The sequence below is a fragment of the Puntigrus tetrazona genome, unplaced genomic scaffold (genome assembly GCF_018831695.1).
Source record: "Puntigrus tetrazona isolate hp1 unplaced genomic scaffold, ASM1883169v1 S000001181, whole genome shotgun sequence".
Classification (NCBI taxonomy): domain Eukaryota; kingdom Metazoa; phylum Chordata; class Actinopteri; order Cypriniformes; family Cyprinidae; genus Puntigrus; species Puntigrus tetrazona.
Genome location: NW_025048767.1, coordinates 89,500 through 110,540, shown reverse-complemented (window position 1 = coordinate 110,540; position 21,041 = coordinate 89,500). Strand labels below are relative to the sequence as shown.

The window sequence follows — 21,041 nt, the reverse complement described above, 5'->3', positions numbered from 1 at the left end:
CGTCATGAGCAATTCAGTTCTCTATTATATATCAGTGAGTGGTGCCTATGGAGATGAAATGAAGAACCTCCTAGACCAACTTGATCAAGTAATTATTTAGTGTCAAATTATGTAAACATTTTAAAATTTGTAACCGGTAATGATAGTTCCTCTTTAAAGGTAAACCCTTAGATTTTGGCTGATGTTGGGAAAAATCTTCGTTGTTTCCCTCCCAGGTTCAGGTCTGTCAATGATGAGACTTACTCTTAAATTTAAAATCTTAATAAGTTTAATAAAGTCAGAATAATTGAGACTGAGCTCAGGATACAGAACAACAGCATCAAGGCATGCAGGGCAGTCCTGTATGCTCACACTACATTTCACACAATATTTATATTCTTGTGCTTGGGTCTTCCTCCCATTCAGGGTGTCCTTCACAGAACCAGGTGCAGTTGTTTCTTCTCGACCAGTAGATGAGCTCAGCAGTCTCCATATCTTGTTTCTGTAGATAAGACATTTTGTACAGCACATACACACATAATATCAAAATGGAAAAACACATAATATCAAATGGAAAAACACAGAGCCTTTATGAGGCCTGGGCACAGTGCTTCTAATGAGTAAAACCTGTAAAACATAAATCCTTTAAAACATAAATCCCACAATTCCCCTCTCTTGATCTCTAAAAGAGATCACAACCTTTGCTCCACTTCTTCCTCATCTTCCATGTCACCGACTGCTGCTAATAATGGCATTTGGTAAGGAGGTGGTGACTCCTTCTTTTCAATTGCAGTTGTTATTAATCTAGTCATCAGGCTTCTTATGCATGGTATACAACAACAGCCACATGTTACTAATATTGCTAGAAATATTGCCATTGAGGTCAACATTGAAATTATCACACCTTTCCATGCTCCAAACATATCATCCATCCATTTAGTTACCTTGTTATCTACACCAGAGCTCCTAGCCATTTCATCAGATAGTTCTTTTAAACCATCAAGGGCTTTGGATACTGACCCATCAGGGGCTGTGTTGTTGGGTATTACAGTACAACAGGTTCCCCTATCATTGCACAAACTCCACCCTTCTCTGTCAGAAGCATGTCCAGGGCCAGTCTGTTCTGTATGGTCATCAATGATGTGGCAGCCAGTTGTTCCTTCAAACCATCAACTGCATCTCTTGTTAAATTAGAGAGTCTCATTACATTATAATGCACAAAATTGATTCTGTCTACATTTTTGTTGGGGGTTATAGGAAATATTGCTGAAAAGATTGGTAAATTCTCAAATCCAGCTGTTATCTGATTAACTAATTTGTGTTCATTAGGCACCCTCGGGGTATTCCTATGGCATCTGTGTAGGTGGGGGTGTTTTTTGACAAATCAAATGATGTTGGTACTACCCTTCTTCTTCTGCTCCCGGCCTCAGCCACTTTTTAGCTCCAGGTGTCCAATTTTGATCTCTATTCCCCACTATGGTCATTGGTACAGCTAACCTTGTCATGGCACACAACCCTTCCATTTGGGGTTCTATTCTAGCTATAATTACCTTTTTCCACATGCGTAATACAGGCCTTGTCTTGCTAGGTTGCCAATCTGAGTGTGGGAATTTTGCACTATCTTTCCACACCATTCTGTTTTAAAGGCTCCAGTCAGTATTTTTGGGGAGGCAGTTGTGGTGAAGTTAAAGCAGGTATAGTTATTCTCAGCACGTTGAAAATTTACTCCTATTTTAGAGTTATTATTAGTAGCAGGGTACAACTTACTTAGTGTTGTGCAGTTTACTGGATTCTTTTCTTTGGTCAGCGCTAACATACATTTGTAACCCCACTCATCTTCTGTATGCAGTGGTGCTGGTTCTGTGATTAATTTTGGTCTTCAGCAGCACATGCTACACACCCTTCATACCCTGCATCTTCGGCAGCACTGTACACCCACTCTAACCACAGATTTGAATCTTGATATCCTGTTTCTAATGTCATTAATTCCAATGGGGTTAACGAACCGTAGTCTATGCTTTTAATTATTTTTTCCTTCTTAGTTAAATCTTTGTCTGGCAGTGGAGCTGAGGTGGTGTTTTTGCTTTCCACCACTATTCGTATGAGTCCCAATGGGTCTTTTCCTGTCACATCAACTCCTAAAGTTATGAATGTCTCGGGCCTATCTGGTCCATTTTTAGTGTAATAATAATTTTATTTGTCATTTTACCCCATGCTGTTTGCAGTCCCCTATGTATACGCAGTCGATTATATAGTGAATCAGATTTGGCCATAGGGCTTTTTGCTAGCATATTTTTAGTATAACCTGGTTTGGTCATCCAGAACACATCATGCCATGTGTGGCACCATGGTCCATTTGGCCTTTTTTCAGTGCTAGGCCAGAAACATCCATACACATCATATCCTCTCCAGGCCATTCCTCCTCCCTCACAGTGAATCACCTGGCATAAGTCAAATTCCCACAGGCCATCTTTTCCTTTTTCCCTTACCAGAGTTAGTTTTGCTTCTCCCCCACCCCTTATGACATCTCTTTTGTGTCTGCCTTGAGTCGCTCCCTCTCTTGTTTCATTCCACAGTATCAACGTTATTATTACTACAACAATTCCCACCCCCCAACATGTGACCACCTTGTTAACATTATCCCTCATGATTTAGCACCAGAATTATTATCTGCTTGTTGTTTGTCTCCCTTCTCAGGTTGGTCTGTTGCTGTTTCCCCGTCTCCCGTCTCTTCTCCCTCTTCTCCCTCTCTCTGACCTTCTCGAAGGTCAGCTCTAACTGTTGTCAGAGACCTGCTAGGGGCAGAACAGAAACAGCAAGCAGACAAGTGAAACCATGTGTTACCTTTTCCAGCCAACTGTACGCAGTGCGAGGTTCGCGCAGTTATTTTCATGGGCTCTGACCACCTGGGGCAGACCATTTTCGTTTCATTTGTTTCAGCCTCACCCACTGCTCGTCAGGTCCTCTTTTCGTGTCCAATTCCTGTTTCTCTATTTCAGGCCAAAACTTCTGTGGGGAAAATGTGTTAATAACAGCTCTTACTTTTTGTTGGTAGGCCTTAGGTGTATCAGTGTACCCATCCCCAGGCATTGGGGCCCAGGGGCCAGGAAATTGGCGTCCAGTGGTTAATTCAAAAGGAGTAAATCCAGTGGTTCTGTTTATTGAACATCTCACAGACATTAAAGCTATTGGTAATGCTTCTACCCAATTCAGAGAAGTGCTTGCACATATTTTGGCTATTTTGTTTTTTAGTGTCAGGTTCAGTCGTTCAACTTTACCTTGGCTTTGAGGATGGTAGACTGCTCCAAATGAGTGCTTCAGTCCTAGAGCTGATTCTACTTGGTTCAGATGCTCATTTTTAAAGTGTGTACCATTGTCTGACCTTATGACTTTGAGGAATCCATGTGTAGGTATGTAGTGATTGATGAGGCATTTTATCACTGACATTGCATCCTCCCTGACACATGGGTAGGCTTCTGGCCATCCTGTGAAAGTATCCACCATGACCAGTAAGTATCTCTTTTTGTGGACAGGATTTATCATGTCTGTGAAGTCAATCACAGTCATGTACCCAGGGCCTCTATCCGTGGGAAAATGGCCAGGCAACGGATGTGTGGTTGGCTTGACATTATACTCACTGCAGGTCTGACATTCAGCAATAGTGTTACTAATCATGTGTGGAAGAAATGGATGCCACCACCCTTTTAACCTTTTGGTCATATCTTTTGAATTACTATGTGCTAGTGAGTGGGCCTCTGCTAACACTGAGACAGCTACTCTTGCTGGCAACACAGGGCTTCCTTCTGGACCTCTCCACAGTCCCGAGGCTGTTTTTGTTCCCCCTTTTTGTAACCAGGTAGTTTGTTCTTCTGGTGAGGATGCAGCTTGCTCTCTAATTATGAACTGTTCTGTTAAGGCTGGGTCTAAATTCAACACCTCATCTTGTGCTCTGACCATCATCTGTACTGGCACGTAGCCAGCGGCCTGCTTTGCTGCTTTGTCTGCGGCTGCATTTCCTACAGATACAAAATCTCTGCCATTAGTGTGTGCTGAGCACTTTACTATGGCCACCTCCTTTGGTAGTACTATAGCTTCTAGCAGTTGAGATGCTTCTTCTGCATGTTTGATTGGTTTCCCTGTTGATGTCACAAATCCCACTTTGGCCCACCCTTGCAGCTCAACTGTAGCTGCCCCTACTGCATAGGCAGAATCTGAATATATGTTCACCCTTTTACCACTTCCCTTTTGCAATGCTGATGTTAAAGCTAATAATTCAGCTCTTTGAGCCGATGGTTTAGTTGACAATTTCTGTTGGACTGTTACTGTCAGGTCATCTCCCTCCCCTACACTGGACACCACTGCATACCCAGCAGAAAGAGTACCCTTATCATTTCTGAAACAACATCCATCACAAAACAATGTCACGTCTGGTGATGACAGTGGCCTGCTACTCATACCCTCCCTGATCTTGCTGTCTTTTTCTACCCTTTCCTCACACATGTGGGGCTCTCCATCCACCACTAATTCTGCCATATTTATGCCTTTGTGTTCATGTACAATGTTTGGTGCAGTCAATACTTTTATCAATTTGTTTTGCCTTTGTGCAGAGAATGTGAACGAGGAGGAGGTAATGAATGCTACCAGTGAGTGGTTTGATAGAATTATCAATTGGTGTCCCATTACCACATGATTGGTTTTTTCTATCATTTTAGCTACGCCCGCAGCGAATTTAGCACAAGGGGCTTGTTTCTGTTCAACCACGTCCAATGGAGCACTCACATAACTCAACACTCGTCTTTGTTGAAACTGTTTCTGGTACAGCACACCACTCACAGTTTTGCCCGTGGTTGTCACATCTAAATTGAAAGGTTGGCCATAGTCTGGGGTTTGTAGAGCAGCAGCCTTTGCCATGTCCCCTTTTAGGGTAATGAAGGCCTGTTCAGCCTCTGTTGTCCAATTCAATTCACCCTTACTGTTTTTCATTCCAATTTCCTTCACTAAAGTTCTCATAAAAGCTGTTCTTTCAGTGTAATTCACAATATACTGTCTGCTGTAACCTATTAGGCCCAGAAAAGACAACATATCTTTCACATTTTTGGGTTTTGGGTGGTTTAGTATGGCTTGTTTGGTGTCATTTGTCATAGAGGTTCCCTGTCGACCCACTAATCGCCCTAGAAAAGTGACCTCTGGCCTGCACACTTGCAACTTTTGTTTGCTTGCCTTCAACCCTACCTCAGCCAGAAGTGACAGCACCCTCTCTGTGTCTGTCAGACAGGTGGCAGCAGATGTACATGCAATGAGCAAATCATCCACATATTGAACCACAATTGTGTTGGTATCGACTGTTAGATTGTCCAGCAGCTTTCTTAGCTCTTGGTTGAAAATGCCAGGGCTCAAAATGAAGCCTTGTGGTAATCTTGTGTAAGTGTACTTCCGGCCGTTGTATGTGAAGGCAAACACGTCCCTACTCTTCTCTGCTAAAGGTATACAGAAAAATGCATTTGCCAGATCTATACAGGAGAAGTCGGTGTGTTCTGGGGTCAATCTGGTTAAAATGGTGTAAGGTCATTTCTCAGGTCATGGACCATTCTATATTTCCCTGTGGAGTGTTTAATGACAGGCAGTATTGGGGTGTTCCACTCAGATGTGGTCTCACACAGCACTCCCTTGTTCAATAGACTCTGAATGGTGGGGGCAATACCAGTCATGGCCTCACAATTATTTCTATACTGTCTCTCCTTTACCACTGTTGTTTTGTCTATTTCAAAAGACACTGGCTGAATATCACAATAACCCACATCCTCACTTCCTGTTGACCATAACTTTTCTGGTAGGTTGGCTAACATCTCTTCTGCCCCTGGCCCATCCATTACAGCATTAGTCTTTTCTCTGTTTAACCTTCTCTTCTCGTACCTACCCTCACATATTTCCTCTATGTGTAGTCTGTGACCTCCTGTCATGTGCGACCTTTCCCAACCCTGTCTCTCATCTTCCCAATCTGCTGCCTGTTTTAGTCTTTTTACCATGGGGCCTAAGGCCTTGGCTCCATGGTGTTTACTGATCATTAAGGAAATGTGTGGTACAGAGACAGTTTTCATTTCAAACCAGTCATATTGTTCCTTACTTAACCTTACTTCCACAGCTACCCCTTCCTTTCCAATGTATATGACTGAGCCTTTCAGGTTGGTATGTCTTTGATCTACATATTGGCTAAACTCTGTTGCATAAACCTCATCATTACTTTTGTCATAGTATAAAGTACAGTGTAATGGGTCAGAAACTGGCAGGAAGTGTCTCAACAGGTCTAGTCTCTGGTTTATCAGCTGCCTAAAGTTGGTTTGTTCTGGATGCAGCACTCTGACCCAATAAATGTCCACTCCCACTCTTCCTGTTGTAGTTAATACCCATTGACCAGCTGCATGCACTAGACCACCCTTAATGGAACAGTTTTGTGTTTTTCCATTTGGAAAAGTTAAAATTATGCCCTCTGGGCTACACAGAATTTTCACCCCAATTTTACTAACAGGTCTCGTCCGAGCAGAGCAGAGGGCACACTGGCAGAGCATAGGAAAGGGTGCATGACCTTTGACCTGCTACTTCTACAGACAGAGGTTTGGATATTGGCCAGGCTACAATTTCCCAGAGAACCCTTTGACTTCCTGTACTTCACAGGATAGTGCGTCCTTTCTCAACCATTCCAGCCTGATGGTAGAGAAGGAGGCCCCAGTGTCCACTAAGGCCTTTACTGGCTGTCTGTTGACCAGTATAGTTAGGTAGGGCTCAGCCTCAGCCCCCTTACAGGTTCTCTGTGGGTCTCGTCAATAATCCGCCTGGTCTGCCTGGCCCCAGACTGGGCTTTGTCTGGGCACCTGTTGGTTGGTAGACCACGGGACATTTCTGGGGACACCTCTTCCTCTTCCCTGAGGCCCTCCTCTGACAGGAGCCCGTCCCCGTGCAGGAGGTTGTCCCCGTCTATTCAGTGGGCAGTCTTTTCTCCAGTGATCACCTGCTCCGCACAGATAACACCCCTGCTCTCTCCCTGGTCTCCCGTAATTCCCCCTATAATTTTGGTTTTCCCACCCATTTCCATAAGGTGGCCAGTCCTGCAGCGGGTCATATGGATAATCATATGGGCCCTGAGGCTGATAGTTTGCTGCCCCTTGTGACACTTCCTGTCCCTTCATCCCCTGATTCATTACAGGCATTTGCAGAGCTCCCTCTCTATGCTTCTTTTTATTCTTTTCTTTTTCTGCCTCTATTTGCAATTTTAGTAGTTGTGTTTTCAGTTTTTCTACCTCAGAATCCTCCCTTTCTTGTTTTTCCATGGCTTTGTCTACATAGTAAATGAAATACCTGGCCCATGTCTCTCCACTACCCCACACATTTCTGGACTGTTTTCTACTTGTTGTTTTGCTTTTTCTGGAACTCCCTTCACTACTGCCTGCCTGTAAAACTCTTTACAGATGTCACTGCAATCTGGGTGCTGCCCTGTCCTTTCTTCCCATTCAGCTTCTGTCCTATGCAGATATGCTGATGCAGATTCTTCTGCTCCTATCTTAAATTTGATAGATTGATAAGTAATTTTTGGTGTTGGATATAGGTTTGTAAGAGCCCTGCTTATTTGGGTAATTACTTTGGACAGTGGTTTCTCATTGGCCATGTCTTCTATTCTAGCTTCATCCTCTAAAGTAGTCATCTGGGTTCTGGTAAGCAGATGTCCCATTAGGGCCCTAAAGTCCCCTATTGCTAGTTCATTACCATGGGTTAATGTGGTGAGTTTATTTAACCATCTCATTCCTCCCTTAGTTAGATCTGGCAATTTCTGCAGTACTGCATTCATGTCTGCATTTCCCCATGGTCTATACTCTGGATTCTGTTGTCCTCCTATCCTGTACAGTGGATACTGGGTTGGGTATGTTGTTCTAACCCCCATGTCTTTCTTTAAATTTAAGGCTTGTAATAAGGTTGTTTCTGACGCACCTCCTTCTCCTTTGTGGGGGCTGGTAGCTGTACCAGCCCTCTGTTGGGCCTGTGCCGCCTGTTTAGAACCCCAGTCTATGTCCAGCTCATATCCAGTGATTGTTACACTATCCTTTTCTTCACCCTGACCTTTAGCTAGGCTTAGCCCTTTCATTGAATCTTCCCTACATTCTTCTCTGATTTCCCTTTCCCTTCTTTCGAGTTCTGTCCTCAGCATTCTGACATTTTCCTCCTCATGTATACTTTCTCCTCCATACAGACTACCTACTCTGCTTCCACATGCTGCCTCCTCCTTATCCACACCCGTCAGTCTCTTCCTTTCTCCAGTCAGCTGCCCTACGTGTCACTCTAATTCCACTACTTCCTGAGTTCTCTGAAGTATTTCTCTGTCTAAACTACTGTTAATGATTGAACTCATGGGTTGTTTTGTCAGTTCTTCTTTTAGTAGCTCTCTTACTCTTTTTTCTTCTTCTAACCTAGCCTCCTCACTTTGTTCTACCTCAACTGTTCCTCCTGTCAGAACAAACCTTCCATTTTTATTTGCCTGTTTGGTTGTCGTGGACACTTCCCCTGCCACAACATGCATCACAGGCAGCATTAAAGGAGCGGAAGGGGACTTTTCTGCATAAGGGGGTGGCCTAGGTTTTTCTTCTTCTGATTGTTTCTCATTAATAGCTGCAATTTTTACCCTGCAGACCATGACACTTTTTATTCTGCTCCATATTCTAGTCTGATAGGCCTTTTCTTTCACCTCTTTTTCTAATTTCCCTTTAGTAAAAAATGTTGCAGCTTGCCTGTTCCGTACCGCCATTTTATGCTCTTTGTCTGCTCTTTCTTCTTCTCTCATTATGGCCTTTAATAGTTCCCCTTTGTTCTCAGTGGAATTGTCCCACCCATTAATACACTCTAATTGCTTCCATGCCTTTTCTAATTCTCTTGTCACCCTTGGTTTTTCTTTAATTTCAGCCTGTGCCAACATTTGTCTACTCAATTTATCCCATACTTCCTTATAGGTAGTCATTTTATCAGTTTATTTTTTACCCTAGTCCAATTACACTTCTCACAATTTGGATTATTACCAAACAGTCTGCACCATCAGGTTATTGGGGTGTTTGTATGTCTAACTTTTCTATGCTTCCCTATGGGTACTAATTGGCTTTTTATTATATAATAACACCACCTATTTTCCCAGGATCAATGTCCTTAATACAGAAACCACTGTGTGTGTACTGCTTCTTTCACTCTTGTTTTATTTTTGTCATTCAGTGTCCCAATCTCTTGGGCTCATACATTCAGCTTTCTCCGCACTTGAGGCCAAACCTCGCGTCTGTTCCTACCGGGTCACACTTAAGTGACGGTCCAGAGAGGGTGCGCGACAATTTGGTCTCAAAATACTCGAGATCAGCTTATCTCATTCACACACACACTCAGGTACACACACAGATCGATATAACACCACACTTCACAATATTTCTTATACCTTTTGTACCACGCCGGGTTTTACAAACTGTATTTTACCACGCGGGTTTCACAAACTGCAACTTACCACGCGGGTTTCACAAACTGTAGAGTACCACGCCGGGTTTCACGAACTGTAAGTTACCACGCCGGGTTTCACGAAATCACCCTTTTAGTGAATTTCAACCTTGCCAGGACATTAATTTTACAGCTCAACCATGCCAGGAAATTAATACTACAGTTCAACCTTGCCAGGAAATTACTTTTTGCAGTTCAACCTTGTCAGGAAATTACTTATACAGTTCAACCTTTCTAAAAGGACATTACCATTTTTCTATTCATTTTGACTGCATTTACTTCTTTAAATCCTTTGAATTCGTCAATTATTCTGATTTCAATATACAGAAAACCACTGGTGCCTCCACCACCTCAACCAGATAATTTAGAGTAATCAATCCTGCAGTTCTTTTATGAAAAAGGTGACTGCTTACCTGTCTTGTTGTTCAGCTGATGGTTGAAGCAGAGGATTCCCAGCAGAGACCTCGTCTCAGACAGATCCGGTGCCCCCTCCAAATTGTTGGGAAAAATCTTCGTTGTTTCCCTCCCAGGTTCAGGTCTGTCAATGATGAGACTTACTCTTAAATTTAAAATCTTAATAAGTTTAATAAAGTCAGAATAATTGAGACTGAGCTCAGGATACAGAACAACAGCATCAAGGCATGCAGGGCAGTCCTGTATGCTCACACTACATTTCACACAATATTTATATTCTTGTGCTTGGGTCTTCCTCCCATTCAGGGTGTCCTTCACAGAACCAGGTGCAGTTGTTTCTTCTCGACCAGTAGATGAGCTCAGCAGTCTCCATATCTTGTTTCTGTAGATAAGACATTTTGTACAGCACATACACACATAATATCAAAATGGAAAAACACATAATATCAAATGGAAAAACACAGAGCCTTTATGAGGCCTGGGCACAGTGCTTCTAATGAGTAAAACCTGTAAAACATAAATCCTTTAAAACATAAATCCCACACTGAATATAACACGCATAAGATTTTCCTGCATCATTTAAGCTCCTGATGTGCTTTCTCAAAGAAACTCTACAGCTCTCAAAGGACTACCTTTGTTTATGGGGGAAAAGGTGTGCCTGGTAAGTGTTTTATCTGGTAAGTCTGTTATCAGCATATCTCAGCGTACCTGAGATACTAGCCAGATCCTGTAAAGAGAAAACTTTTTATCAGGTGTCCGAACGTAAGCTGCTAACTGTTCTATATGCTAAATGGCAGAGAAAAGAGTAGAATGGGGAAGATAAAGTGTTGGCACAAATGTATTTATTAAATAATCCTGGTTGAAGCCTTCTTAGTGATAAGTCCGATAGCATAAATAAAAAAAGTGTTATATCCAAGCAAACACAATGGAAATTGGGTGACCTATCCCAAACAATATAAAAAAGCTCTGTGATCCAGCAGAATTCAATCAATTTAAAATGGGTTTTGATTATGATTTACTGCAGGACACAGACCCAGAAGACATCCAAACAAAAGAAATGAAGATGGGGGTCTTAACTGTAACACAAATTGGAGACAATGTCGCCACCATCCATCTAAACCCAAATGTAAGGTGCCTGTCTGTAGTTCTACAGGAGCAAGTTGTACTGGATAATGTGCAAGACCTCCCTACAGCTGTTGCTCTCCTATTTAGCTTGATTTATGCTCTGAACATTAATTAACCTAAAGAACTAAATGTAATGAAACTTTAGTTCTCGTTTCATAGGGGAAAATGAAAGTGTTGCCCTGAAAGACTTAATAGTGAAAGGATCCTAGTCCCCACTTTGATTCTTTGTGCACAATGTGAATGGTTTTATCTTACTGTTACGACCCATTTAAAAGAGTGAGGTGCCAATAAGACGTTTTAACGGGATTCCAGCCACAGTCAACAGATGAGCAAACGAACATAAGAATTTTAAGGTATTTGAGTTTAACAAGTAAAATTAATATATAGAAGGAGCATTGATTTCAGAGAGACCCAAGGCCAAAATAATAAACCAAAAGAGCTTAATAAAATAAAATATATAAATTACCTAAGGATAAGGAAAAGAAAATACAAATCAACTTCCCTAACTCCCTAGGCAAAAACACATCGACAAAATTATATCAAAAGTAAAGGGCAGATCTCTCCTACGCTCCAGAGTGGTTACTTAAACATTACACTTTTGTTATTAACTGAAATCGACAAAAACATAACGACGAGGGAGGTAGATGGTCTGTTGGCTGTGGTGGAATCCGGAGCTCATCACGCCATAGCCGCAAATGCCGAATTGAGCTCACCATGTTTTGGGAGCGCCGCCCTTTTAAAGACGTCCCCATCAGGATTTGCCCAATCACGTCCCTCGAAGAAGCGTGGGTTCGGGGGAACCCGATTGTCCTGCCGGGACGTTGGCGGCCGGGTATTCGATGGACGCATGGGAGAAGTGGCGTCTCGTGTGCTTGGCACCTCTTTCCATGGAGGATATTGAAGATATCTTTCTTTTCGGAACTTTGATTATGGGGCTATTGCTGATCGGATTGGGCATAGCCCTGGTATATCAACAAATTGAGAGAACGAGTGCAGCTGTCCACAGCCCCACAATGCTGCCTGGATTAATTGAAGCGGTGAGCAGAGCTGTCGGGACTCAGACTGTGGTTGTGAACCGCACTTTAGATAACATCATGGGGAAGCTCGAGGTTGTCGGGACTCAGACTGTGGTTGTGAACCGCACTTTGGATAACATCGTGGGGAAGCTCGAGGCTCTGCGTCGGAAAATGGATCAAATTGGGGACCAGGATGGACAATAGAGTAGTTCGGGTAAATTGTCTATGACTACTCGCACCAAGCCTAAACAAATTCCATTCCTATCTGGTTTTGACTCCCTGTACCATGCACTGGCCTCAGCCAACTCCCCAACTCAACTCCCCCGGCAGACCACGGCAGTGAAGACGCTCTCGCACTCCTCACCCCCACCTTTCCGCCTGCCTGACTGACGGCTCTGGATCAAGTGCTGCATTGACGGCTGCCAGAGAAGGATGACTGCTCGCCAGTGGAGGATCCCAATAACCCAGAAATTTTACCTCGTCTTACATGTTGTCAAAGTGTCTAAACTATGTGCTTCTATTGCTGAGGTGTTTTTTTCCCGTTACCACACTGTGGTCCCTTAGGAGCACAGTCTGGGTTTGGCTTATTTTTTTCTCGCCTCACCTCTCTTCATGTAATGCTGTATTTCTTTATTTCTGTCATCCCGTCATGTCTACCCCAATCTTATATCTGTATGTGGATGGGATGATGGCCCAAAAGCATTTCACTACATGTCGTACTACGTATGTCTGTGTATGTGACGAATAAAATTTGAATTTGAATTTGAATTTGATAAACTTTCAAAAAATTTTAAACACTTCCGGATATCAGTTTGACCAAATTATTTTCAATATCAGAGCACACCTTCTTTTCTTTTTTTTTTATTATTGAACAGTACAAACGTTATAACATAGATACAATTATACATAAAGACAAAAAAAATTATACTACTAACAACAGAATATACATTCAGATTTGCCAGGGTTAACAAGAACCATGCCAAAAATCTTAAGACACAAAGGATGAATACAGGGATATTGTTTTCAAAGCTTTAGCATTAGTAGAGTTATTTATAGTTTCCATATATTTTTCCAAATCAATTTTAAACAAAGAAAACAGAGGTTTTCTTTACGAATATGAAATTTAGCTAACAGAAAGCATCTTTAAAGCAAAAATAAAGTCAGATAAGATTGGATGAATTAAATTTTTCTGTGTAGGTGCGCAGCCAAAATAAATGAATGAAGTCTTCTTCAGATGAATCACAAAAACAGCAGTCCACTTCAATATCAGATTTATATTTCTTAAGAAAGGTCTTAGTAGGGTAACATTTGTGAATTAGTTTGAATGATATTTCCTTTATTTTATTGGTAAGCAGATACTTATGAGACAGAGTCCATACATTCTCCCAAGGTATATTCTCCACAATATTATTCCAGTATGGAATTACATAAAGGATTGTTGCTATCTCTTTCTGGAAGAGAGCTCTGATTTTATAGTTATTTCTTTGCTGATCTACAGAGAAGCACACTTTCCCGATCATTGTGTCAGTTAAGGATAAAGAGTCAGCACATGGCCAGGAAAATGATACACCAGAAAGGATACACCAGAAGCAATGGCATTGAAAACAACAACATAGATAGCAGAATAGTTATAAAGTCTGCCTTGTGAGTTAAAGAGGTGTCCAACTAAAAACAGATTGTTTTCAAATCAGCTGTTAAAGAAAAGGGATTTATTCTTATACAAAATATTCTGATTATTCCATAAATAATATCAGTGTGGAGAAAAGTTGTGCTTGTATAAGAGGGACCAAGCCAAGAGCATCTGCTCATGAAGATGAGAAAGTTTGATAGGGATCTGTGAAACATTATAATTACAAAGCAGTAGAAAATTCAGGCCACCAAATTTAGAGAACATATAGTTGGGGATAATATTCCAGAGTGAAGAGGGACATTTAAGAAAGTTTCAATTTATCCAGTTAATTTTGAAAGTGTTGTCTAATGTAGTAAAGTCTAAGAAATCCAAACGTCCTGTTTTGTTGGATTCATTAATACTGATTTCCTAATATAATGTGTTATAAGTTGTTTAACATACTATTGTCACGTCTTTGGACTTTGTTATTGTTTTTGTCATGTGCCACGTGTTCCGTTTAACCCACTTTCAATCAATCAATCAATCATTTTTATTTATATAGCGCTTTTAACAACACTTTAGTTAATTGTCTTTATTGTCTTCAGCTGTGTAGTTAATTTAGTGATTTACCTGGTGTATTTAAGTCCTGTGATTTCAGTTCTGTTTGTCCGATCTCGTCTTTATGTGCGTGTGATTTTGTCTTATCTGCCTGCCTGCCTGTATTTATATTGTCTATTTCATCTCTGAGTAGATTAAAGCGTTTTAATTATCCTTATGCTTGTTGTGTGCTCTCCTGCTAACCACACCAGTGACAGAAGATCGGACCGTACAATAGTACTAGTGAATAGCGGCGTTTATTCCCTTTTATTTTTAGAATGTTTTCCCCCTACAAAGACCCGAACTTCCTCATCCTCCTGCTGGAGCAGGGGGATTGCTCTCTTGAGGAGTATACATTCCTCCTCCTCGCCAACGACTCCCGTTACCTGGACAGCTTTCTGTGCGGGATTTACTTCCGCAGACTAAACATCTCTAATCAGGCACAGCTGTCCGGGAGCAGTCCTCGAGAGAGCATCGCCGCTTATGTCAAGTGGGTGCTGGTGTCGTGCAATTTGTCAATGACTGTTGCGCAATGACAACGACACCAGCCCCATTCAGGATCCAGAGCCCAGCACATCACTTCACCGTATGGTCGAGCCCCAGCCTGAGCCCACCGCTGACACAGGTGCGGAGTCGAGAATGACCACGGACCCATCGCCAGAGAGCTCCGCCCCACTGCACTACTGCTGAGGATGAGCTGATGCTCCACCTGGGGCTGCTGGATCCCCAAAAGTAATGTCACGTCTTTGGACTTTTTGTTATTGTTTTTGTCGTGTGCCACGTGTTCCGTTTAACCCACTTTAGTTAATTGTCTTTATTGTCTTCAGCTGTGTAGTTAATTTAGTGATTTACCTGGTGTATTTAAGTCTTGTGATTTCAGTCCTGTTTGTCTATCTGCCTGCCAGCCTTTATTTATATTGTTTTTCATCTCTAAGTAGATTAAAGCGTTTTATTTACCCTTATGCTCATTGTGTGCTGTCCTGCTAACCACACCCGTGATAACTATCAACCTTTTTTAATGTTCCTTTATCAACCTCCAAGGAAAGAGCAGCATAGGTCAGTCTAGACAGTCCTTCGGCTTTAGAGAGCAGAATTCTCCCTCTAATCGATAAGTCTCTTTGCAACTACTAGTTAAATGTTTTGAGTTTTCACTATTAAAGGGTCAAAATTTTATTTACTTCTTGTTTTTTGATCTTTATTAATTAGAATTCCTAAGTATGTCACTTGATCTTTCACTGGAATGTTGCATATAGAAGGAGCGTCACAGCATTTAATAGACATTAATTCACATTTGTTGACATTTAGAGAGAGACCCGAAGCTCTGGAAAGGATTCAATCAATCTCAAAGCTACAGGGATTTGGAAAACATCATTCAAAAATAAAGTAGTGTTGTCAGCCAGCTGGCTAATAATAATTTGTCTGTCGTCTATTGTGAAACCTTGCAAATTACCTTTGGAAAAATAAAGAGCTAAAAATTGAGAGGCAAGTAAGAATAAATATGGAGAGATAGGACAGCCTTGTCTTACTCCACGTGATAGATTGAATCTAGGCGAGGTTCCATGAGGTTATGATCATATTAGCCCGGTTCTATCAACACTGCACTGGCTCCCTATTAAACATCAGATAGATTTTAAAATCTTATTAATTACCTATAAAGCCCTGAATGCTTTAGCTCCTCAATACTTGAGCGAGCTCTTATCACATTATAGTCCTGCCCGTCCGCTGCGTTCTCAAAACTCTGACCATTTGATAATACCTAGAATCTCAAAACCAACTGCAGGTGGCAGATCCTTTTCCTATCTAGCACCTAAACTTTGGAACAATCTCCCTAACTCTGTTCGGGAAGCAGACACACTCTGCCAGTTTAAATCTAGATTAAAGACACATCTTTTTAACTTAGCCTACACATAACACACCAACACACTTTTTATTATTCAAATCCATTAAAGGATTTTTAGGCTGCATTAATTAGATTAGCTGGAAACCGGAACACTACTCCTAAAACACAATGTACTTGTGACATCGTAAAAAGAATGGCATCTACGCTAATATTAGTCCTGTCTCTTTCTTAATCTGTTTCACAGTTTGTATCCAGACTAGATGGTGGATCAGCACCCAGAGATTATGTTCATCAGAGGCCAGAACACCTAGATGTGCTCTGTGGACCGATCACCAGATCCTGATGCACACACAAACACACTAAGTCATTTACACTATCTGACACAGCTGCGTTTAAAAAATGAACTGGAAGTTAAGTGCTGGGCGTCCGGTCACAGGAGAACTGGCCCCAACTGAGTGTGGTTTCTCCCAAGGTTTTTTTTTCTCCATTCTGTATGGATGGGGTTTTGGTTCCTTGCCGCTGTCGCCTCTGGCTTGCTTTGTTGGGGACACTTAACTTCTAATGATTATCGTTGAATTGATTACAGAGATCGTCTCTGCATTTAATAACAAATTGTTCACTCTCGTAATTATACATACCTGTCATTGTATTCTTGTACTTTATACTGTACAGTGATTTGATCCAACCTCCATTGTTAAAAGCGCTATATAAATAAAAATGATTGATTGATTGATTCCAAGTTTTAATTTAATAGCACTTTTACTGTTTCTATACAATGTCCTGATAGCTTTACAAAAATAATCTCCAAATCCAGATTTGGTAAGAGCTTGAAATATAAATTTATGCTTGAGCGAATTAAAATCTTTGTAAAAGTCTAAAAAAAAGGTTAAGATATATTTCCGTCACAAGCTGATGTATTTTCACATGAAATAATTTTGTTTTCATTAATAGAATAAAAGAAGGATTTGGCTGATTTATCAGAATATCTTTATGTATACAAGTCGTTATAAAATTTGAAGCAAAAAGCAGTCATTTCTTTTGGATTATCAAGAACTCCATCTTGTGTTTGGAGACGATCAATAGAATCATGCAGAGCACTAAATCTTTCTAACCTGAAGAAATAGGCGGAGTTTTGTTCTCCTTTTTCCAACCATTTCTTTCTGGATCTAACATAGGCTACCTTAGCTTTGGCTTTATACAACTCATCTAATTTATTCTGTAGTTTGGAGTATTCAGTATTTTGAGTATGTGTCAAAGGTTCCTTAAAAGATAAACCATACAGCTGTAAAAGAATTTCATCTTCTATTAATCTATTTTGTTTTGCTATATCACTTCCAAATTTTCTTAAAGATTTCCCTAATTCATATTTTAGAAGCTCCCAATTTCTTTTTGTAATTCAGCCCTTTTCCAATAAATTCCTATCAATTTATTAATATTTTCCTTTACCTTTTTATATTTAAGAATATAAGTATTATTATTTCTTAATGTTTTAGAGATCAACCAGTAATCTAGTCTAGATTTTCTTGACCGGTCTTTGTTACACCAGGTGTACTGTATTACGTCAGGATACATTTCTCTCCAAATGTCAATCAAGTCAAACATCCATAAATGCTGTAAGACTCAAGTTTGTAGAAGCTGCTTTCCTTGGAGGGTGTCGATCACGCATGTTATTCATTACTATGTTAAAATCACTATTATTAAAAAGGCAGAGGGATATTTCCTTTAAAAAGACAAAGGTTTTTGGTCTAGTATGCTCAAGAAAGTGCTGCTTTCAACTTCCTGACCGAGTTGTATCCATAGATGTTGACAATAATTACTATAGATGTATTAACAACAACTACCATTAGCAGAAAATGACCCGAAGAATCAATACTGGTTTTCAGAATAGCCCCGTTAAAATTATACTTCATAATCCCCACTCCCACAGAATATTCTGACCCGTGTGATAGCCATATATCATTTCCCCACTGTGATCTCCAAAATTTTGTGTCTTCAGTCAATGAGTGACTTTCTTGAAAAAAAACAGAAGTCTACTTTGTGCCTCTTGGAAAACAAAAATGCAAAAATCAGAATTAGTATAAGGGCTTGAGTAGAAGTCTTTTTTGTTCATAAAACCTTTTTTTCCCTTCCTTTCTTTATAATCTCTCTTCCATTTACGATCTTCTTTCTGACATTAAGAAATATTGTCATTTTCAGAACATCAAGCATATAGATGAGCTGGTCTGCTATCTGAGGAGAAATGTAGCTGAATAAATCGATTAAAATCTTTGAACATCTTCTCCTGGCTGCTCCTGAATACCGCTCACTCGTAGATTGTACCTCCTCTTGTAAACGTCCAGATCCTCGCATTTCTCACACAGCACACAGTTCTCTTTCTCCAGCGATTCTACCTTATTCTGTAATGAGTTCACCTTGAAAGTTACCTCTTCAACTTGACTGTTTATAAATTCAAGTGCCTTGCACTGTTTAGTGAATTTGTGTTATCTTTAACTGTAGACTTGAGAGATTGCATGCAATTCAGAAAAATTCCAGCTGCATTTTTTCCACTGCCCAAAACTTCCATTAGGTGTAAATTAGAGACAGTCTGACTTTCCGACGCCATACTGTCGACCATGTTATATTTTTTGGAAGGCGATTTAGGAGTTTCAGGCAGGAGAATTTTTGTTCCAAAGGTATTCGATGCTTCATTTCCTTTAAACACGGCATCCAGAGATTTTCTCGAGTAGGAATGCATGGCACTTCTCATAGGCCTGTCTTCTTTCATCGCGCTAACTGTAAATTTAGGAAAGTGAGCGAAGGACGAAAGAACGATAAAAGACCTACTTAGATCAGTTGTATAATTATTATCATCCTAATACTCTTTACATGTGTCAACCACCCAAACCAGTGCAGAGCCTCAGCACAATGATGTTACTTAGTCGCTATCTTGGCTTCCCCCCCAGAGCACACCTATTAATTTTTCAAACAGTAGTGAATCTCTCAAATGAAACGTGAATCTTATATATGACTCTTTAAGTTGAATTCAAGTTATTCCCTTCAATGGACTAAATAAATCTTGACTCAGTTCAAACTAACTCTGTTATAACGCTTGACTCAATTGAACAGTTTGAACAACTCTTGTGAATCAATGATTCGGTTCTCACACCAACCCAATTTGATTACGGAATTCAAGATCACAGTTCAGTGCAATCTATATCAGTGAACAGTTCATGTATGTGTGTGCACAGTACGTTTGTACCAGTTCGTAGCAATAGAGAATTTGACGTGATTACTTTAGATGACTGTAGATGACATTCACAGCTGGCTCAGGACAGTGAAGAGATGTCATAAGCATGGCAGGGCAACAACAAAACAGCAAAAACTCAGAGTAGCCTTTGAAAAAAACACAAGCCCTATTCTGGAACAAAATGGCACAGCTCTGCCACAGCACGTAATAATTCGGTCTCAAGAGAAAAGTGTTTCTCAAAAAAAAAAAAAAAGAATCTTGACAACGATGCAAAATTACTCGAGAGAGCGGAGGGAAAAATCGAACACTCAGTGTTACACTCACTTCCAGTTCATGTTCACATTCTCGCGCACTAACAAGTCCACTTGAATGACGTACAGGGAGAAATTAATGTCTCTCACGCAAAGCACAGTTCAGGAATGACTCAGGAACGCAGAAAAACTCTTGAGAATGCATGCAGTTTGAATGATGCAAAACAAGAGTGTTAAAAGCAAAACCCACGGCTCTAGCAACTCTCACGTGCTCCAAGCTAGGGCGTTAGTGCTCACTGAACTCGCCAAACTTGACTGAATATTACCATCTACTACACAGTTCCACAAAAAAAAAAAAACACGTTTCCCTTACACGGCAGTCATGTGTCTCTCTCTCCTTCTTCTTTCCAGACGACTTTTTATCTACCGCAAACATACTGAATACGAGGCAATCCGTCAGGTCCCTTAAAAATACCTCTGTTACATAAAATACACCTTTACAACAGTTCAGTGTCAATTAAGTTTCAATCAACTTTTTACAGAGATTTTGCATAACTTTTGCATAACCACAGAAGTTGAGTAAACTCAGATTGCTTTGCAGCTAATTACCTTAATTTTTAGGTTAACTAAATTTTTAATTTTTTACAGAGTGGTGACATCACCTTATGGTAGATGGAATAACATTAAGTATTTGGCCAATCACAACGCACTAGATAGCTGGCCTATTAGAGCATGCTTCACTTTTTTAGAAAGATGAGCTTTGTACAAATTCTCCTGTTTAAGAGAGGCAGGGTTTAGAGGAAAAACAACAATGTATATTATGTGGAAAATCATGTGTTATTATTAATAGCTAAAAAGTAAATTTATTTGATCAATTTAATAATAAAATGTATTAATAAATAATCTTTTATTGACTTATTGACTTATTGCAAAGACTGCTCGATCCTGCAGGTTTGCATTACACAACATCAGAAAGATCAGGCCCTTTCTAACAGAGCAAGCTGCTCAGCTACTTGTCCAGGCCCTTGTCATTTCTAGACTGGACTACTGCAATGCTCTTCTGGCTGGACTTCCATCAAACACAATAAAACCTCTACAAATGATTCAGAATGCAGCAGCACGGCTGGTATTCAATGAGCCCAAGAGAACCCATGTTACACCTCTCTTTATCTCCTTACATTGGCTACGATTGCAGCTCGCATCAAGTTCAAGGCACTGATGCTTGCATATAGAACAACCACAGACTCGGCACGGTCTACTTCCACTCACTATTACAAATCTACACACCCTCTAGAAGTCTGAGATCTGCTAGCGAGGCGGCGCCTCGTGGTACCATCTCAAAGAGGCTCGAAATTACTCTCCAGAACTTTCTCGTTCTCTGTTCCTGGCTGGTGGAACGATCTTCCTGTACATATCCGGAATGCTGGATCTCTGTCAATCTTTAAGAAACTGCTGAAAACTCACATCT

General features: G+C 40.6%; 1 pseudogene; it reads right to left on the bottom strand.

Annotated features, from left to right (window-relative positions):
* Positions 1-2,175: 2,175 nt before the first annotated feature.
* Positions 2,176-7,840, bottom strand: LOC122341248 (annotated as a pseudogene).
* Positions 7,841-21,041: the final 13,201 nt, after the last annotated feature.